Below are 6,000 nucleotides of genomic sequence, written 5' to 3' on the forward strand. Positions count from 1 at the left end.
TATCAAAGTTCCTGTGCTACATAATCTATATTATAGTTAATTTATATGTGAAGTCCCAGAAAAGGGAAGGGGAAGAGGACAATTAGTGAGCCTTCTTCTAGGAGAAGAGAAAGAAAGGCATGAGGAGTTGAAGCAGGACAGGAAACAGATTTAAATTTCCCCAAGATTGCTGAATTTAAAAGTCTATTCTAATTATGAGCACAATGCAAAAATATTTTAGATCACTATTCTCAGAATCATTTTTATAGGTAACCTATAAAGGAATATAATTTTGATCTTTGAATTGGGGGAGGAGGTGTCTTACTTTCATTAATGTAATCTGAGGAGAGTTTGAGGACCACCTCAAACTTAATGTGCATGAGAATCACTTGGGGATTTTATAAATTGCAAATGTTTAAATTGCAAGAATGTCTGAACTCTGTGTCCCAAGATTTCTTGATCTGGGGCATGGTCCAGGAATCTACATTTTTGCAAGTGTCCCTGGACATTCAGAACCTAGCTGCCCAGAGATCAGTTACTGAGAGACTGAGGCAGGATAGTCAGACCAGATGTAAAAGGTAAGATGTTTTGAGACAAATTTTTGTTTTTCTTCTCTTGCTTCTGATCTTCTTTGGGATAGAAAATTTCCCATGACTTTTGTCACGAAGTCTCAAAGTCTATTCCTGCTCCCACTTTTACTTTTTTTTTTTCTTCATCCATGCTTTTAGGTAATTAGCTTAATTCTACTACAAGAAACTGTCTAATATCCCATTGAGAGTTTAATGATGTCTTTGTTTCTTTGTTTTCTCTAGCTCCTGGGACACTCCCAGGTCAGGGTATTTTAAATCGGTATCTTTGAACAATCTTCTTATGTGGACTTTCAAGAGTTTAAGAACAGATACATACAAAATTACTTGGTTGCTATGTATAAGTTTTCTGGGGAGAATACCTGTATTTCTAAAGTTATTCTTAAAAGGGTGAGCAACACCCCCCAAAAGATGAAGAGATCATGCCCTAACTTACTGATTCCAGGATCTCTAGAGGGCCCTTTACAAGTCTCCTAGTTTTTGCTCTTAAATCAGGTCTAGAAGGGCTTGGCTTGACTTTGTGAAAATCAAATGGAGGCTTTAAATCCCTGACTGTTTCTGCCTACTTATCAATTAGCACAAGAACAATGAAGCATCTCATTAAATGTGTATTGGATTAAGCAGTCTAAATCTTCTGTGACTGCATGGGATGCTAATCTTCTTAGGATGCTCTGTCTCACAAGTGGTGGTATAGGTCCTGGAGCAGAGCATCAGCAGCACTTGGGATTTGTTAGAAATGCAGATTCCCAGGCCCCACCTACTGAATCTGCATTTTAACCAGATCTCCAGGTGATCCATGTTTCCCATAAATTTGAGAAACATGGATTTTGAACACCTTTGGTCAAAGAGGTGAGACAGATTGGAAAGAGTGAAGTGTCAAGCATAAGAAGTTGGGTAACTCCAACTTTTCTGTTAAGGTAAGGACATTGTTCCCAGAAATTTTTTAAATGACAATGAGATGGTGTATATATCATAAATATGATTTAAAAGTTGAAAATAAATAATTCCTAGTATGAGATACTTTGTTGATCTATGCCAACATTTTAATGCTACATAAACTGTTTGTTTTGTTTTACTTTCACTCCCATATTCTCTAATACCTTTCGCTTCTCAAAGTCTTGGAAAAGAGGACAATTTTTCCAATTGCCTGTTTTGCCATTGGAATGCCATTTTATTTCTTTGTAAATACAAATATGAAATCCAGATGCTGCTGGGCACAGTGGCTCATGCCTGTTATCCCAACAATTTGGGAGGCTGAGGTGGGAGGATAGCTTGAGTCCAGAAGTTTGAGACCAGCCTGGACAATATAGGGAGACCCATCTCTACAAAAAAAGTTTAAAATCAGCTGACCATGGTGGCAAGTGCTTGCAGTCCCAGCTACTTGGGAGGGTGAGGTTATGGTGAACTGAGATCATGTCACTGCACTCCCAGGCAACAGAGCAAGACTCTGTCTCAAAGAAAAAGAAAACAAGGAAAAAAAAAAGAAAGCCAGACACTAATCTATCATTTTAGTAGAAATACTATTTGGGCCATTTATGCTGACACTCTGTCCTTCCTTATTAACCACAATTCAAGTGATACCTTGCTGTTGTCTTTTTTGTTTTGTTTTTAAAAAACTGCTTCGGATATGATCTCAAAGCACATTATGAGCAGTTTATTAACTCACTGCAGTCTTAATTATGTAGTAAAATATTGTCCTCATTCTGTTGCCCTCAGTTCTATAATGTCTGTCAGCATCATGATAGAATATTAAAAGGAATTAAATAAAAATCAAGAGGCAGAGATGCTAATAAGGCTGCCAGCAGGGATCTTTCCTGGTATTAGAAAAGCCCTGAGAACCATGAAATTTAAATGCCCATTGTAGAAAATTGTTCCTTCTATGTAAAATAAGGAGGAAATCTGGCACTTGGGATAATCCTATGAGCCTCAAAGGACCTATGATCTTTTAAAAATAATTTGGCTTCAAATGACCAAGAAGAAGAAAAGATGGTTTATCTCTGTAAATCTTACTCTCCCATGTGACTGTTGTAAATGCAATAAGCCAGACAATCTTAAGGAACAGACAAACAAAATCAAAGAAAACATTGACTTAATCCAGAGTTTTATTTATCTTGTAGTGTAGGGAAAAAGGATTGACTCAACCTGGGATGCTTGGAGTAGCATTTCCATACTGAGAAGGGCAGAGTCCAGGATATGAAGAGTTGTCATGGGGTATTCTCTCTGTATAAAATGGAGTGGACCCCAAACCATAATATCCTCTTTGACTCTTGATACCAGTGGGCTGGGGGAGGTCCCCAAACACTGGTAGGACCTTGACCCCAGCTGTTGTCCAGGCTCTTGACATCATTGTGAGAAGGAATTCAAGGATGAGTCAGAAAATAGGGAAAGTACAGATATTTATTGCAAAGTGAAAAGTGCATATTCAAGAAAGGGGAGTACAGGCACACTCAAGAGTCATATGCAAAGGCATTTGCAGCTGCTACTTTTATGGCTTTCTTTAATCAAGGGGTAGAATATTGGTAAAGATTCCTGGAAAAAGTGGGGATTTCTCAGAACTGTGATGCCACCCATTTTTACACCAAATGTGGGGTGTTCCCCAAACTGTCATGGTGCCCATGAGTGTTAGTATGTTAATGAGCATATAATGACATTCTAGAAGAAACCTAGGTCAAATCCAGCACCACGCTGGATCTAGTCGGTCTTAGCCAGCTTGGTCCACAAACTCTTTTTCAGGGTCTTTTTCAGCCCCAGCTTGTGCAGCTATTTCAACAGTTTCCTTTTGCTAGTCGTGTTTTTATGGGATTTTTGGGGTGTCACTTTTCTGGCTGGAAATCTCTGTGGCTGGAGGTGCATTTGCTCGAGGTTTGCTTGGGTTCTCTGGGCTTGTTCCGTTCACTCGACCTGGCAGGCTGGACTTGGCTTCTGCTACTGGCCTGGATCCCATGCCTGCCAAGGGAGAGTCAGGCACAGAGCAGTGAGGGGTGTGTGAGCAGCTTGTGGTCTGGCTGTTGCAGTCAGACATGCTGGCTGATGCTGTGGGGTGGGCAGCTCCAGGTGCTGGCATGGACACCAGCTCTTGGTGAAGCTGCGGCTGGAACAGGTGCACCACAAGCAGCTTCGCTGGCTGGCACTGGGGAATATGGTGGCACCCTGAAGTTTGGAGATGCGAGGAACTGCAGGGGGCCCCAAAGATGGAGTCACAGCCCTGGACCAGGGAGCTCCCAGGTCTGAGATCCCTGAAGGGCCACAGCTCTTCTCTTCTACTCTTCACCCCCAGCATGGTGAGCAAGGAGCATGTTTCAACCCTGTTTGTGTTATAGATCTTTCAGCCTCACCATTCAGCAGGTGCCGAGTTCGTGTTCTGCACCCAGGAAGAATGAGGTTCACAGAGAAGTGGAGGGTGAGCAAGATGAAGAGGAACTTTATTGAGCAATGGAACAGCTCAGAGGGCCCACAGTGGGCAGCTCCTCTCCATAGGCAGGGTGTCCCAACAACTGTGCAGCTCTCAGTAGAGAGTGTATCTCCTCTCTGCAGTTGGTTGTCCCATCGTTTCTTCAGTTCACAGCAGAGAAGGTAGCTCCTCTCTGCTACACAGGTCATCCTGGTGAGTGTCCAGCTCTCAGCAGAGAAGGTAGTTCTTCTCTGCAGCTGGTTATCCCATCATCTCCCCATTGCTTCTCTATCCTCTCTGTCCTCTGCTCAAGTCAAGGGAGGGGGTGTTTATTGGTCTCAGAAGGGAGGAAGTAGGTGCTGATTGATCCATGGACAGCCATGGGTTGGCCCAGGGAAAAGCACCACAAGCTCCCCCTCTGGTCTGGGGGTCTGGTGGCCCAGCCCCCAGGCTTCAGGCCCTCCCTGACTTGAAGGTGGGGCTTCACTAGGGACCTGCCTCCTTCAACCAGGAAACTGTCTGCCTCCTGCCACTGTTCATGACACCCAGGCTATTCATGCTAAGGGGAGCCTGAAGGCCAGCACTAGCTGTTCTCAGCACCCCCTTAGCCTCCCTTCCACGCTTGTTGGTGCCCAAAGTTCTGAGGGGGCCAAGCCGGCAGGCGTCTTGCATGTCAGTGCTACCCCGAGTGTGTGCATATCTGGCCAGGCTGTGACAGTGCCCAGGCTCAGCCTTGACTTTGCTCTGAGATTGGAGTGGGCAATGATAGCGGGGAGAAGCCAGGGAGTGGGAGCAGGCACTTTCGAGCCCGCAGGGGGAAGTGCCTGCTCCCTTCCTGGGCCCCCAAGAGCACAGAGATGCCCGGGTCCTGAGCCGTGACAGGGAAGCTGCAGCTGCACCGGTGGAGCTCCCGCTCTGCCAACTCAGAAGGGGCAAGGTTCCCACTTGTCCCTGTTTCCCGCCAGCTCCATGGAGTGTGTAGCCCAGGCCACACCTCCTTGCAGTCTGGGGCGGGGGCTCCAGGTCCTTGCTGGGCCCCTTTCTGCAAGTTCCTCCGTGCCATACCGTGCTACTCTCCTACCGGCTGGCAGCTCAGCCCGACCCCATCGTGGCAGCTGCCGGGGTGGCGGGCTCCAGGAGGCTCCCAGGGGCAGGCTCTGGAGACTGTCCACCTCCTGCCCGCACCCTTCCCGCACCCATCCCGCAGTACTGGTTGGTGAGAGCAGCAACATGGGGCCAGGGCCCGGAGCTGTGGAGGCTCTGGGCCTGCTAGCTGGTCCTGCCCAGTCACGCAATGTTGGGGGCGGTGCAGTCGGCTGCCTCGGGGGTGCAGGGCACAGGAGTCGGACCATCGCCACTGCTACTCCCGCAGCTTCTCCTGCCGCCATCGCCTGCGCCTCCCTGCTGCAGCCAGCGTGATGGCAGTGGCTGCTCTGGAAGGCCCGCCACTGTCATAAATGCGGCACTGCTGCCTGGAATTTTCTATTCTCCTGTGACTACCCTGTATTACTTATGTCTCACTATAAGAGGCAGATGATGGTTCAAGTCTTCAACATTCTTCTGCATTTCTTCAATCTGATAGAGCAGCCTTAAGAATCATCTCTCTTTCTAGCAGTAAGCAATAATTCTGTATATATGCCTGTGTTCCCTGAATGTAAATGAGAACATTTTAGAAAACCTTGAATCCTGTTGTTAGAAGCCAATAATTAGATGTTTTTATTTAAATGTTTAATTGTTTCATCAATTAGTCAACATATATTTACTAGATATCTACTTTGTTTTAAGCTGAAGTTTGTGACTGGGTTTATGTATATACAACTAAAAGCACATAACCAAAGGCAGACAGTTGTCATTTCATCTTCATTTTTCATTCATTCTTTCTTTAATTAACCATTCAAGAAATGTTTTTTTAATCCTGCAATATGTTAAGTGCCAAGAATATGACAGGGAGTAGAACTGACAACTTCCATGTCTTCTACAGTTTACAGTCCAGCCACAAAGGCAGATAATTAAGTAAGCAATGACAGCAGAGTATGGAAAGAA

This window comes from Rhinopithecus roxellana, chromosome 5 (assembly GCF_007565055.1).
Source record: "Rhinopithecus roxellana isolate Shanxi Qingling chromosome 5, ASM756505v1, whole genome shotgun sequence".
Classification (NCBI taxonomy): domain Eukaryota; kingdom Metazoa; phylum Chordata; class Mammalia; order Primates; family Cercopithecidae; genus Rhinopithecus; species Rhinopithecus roxellana.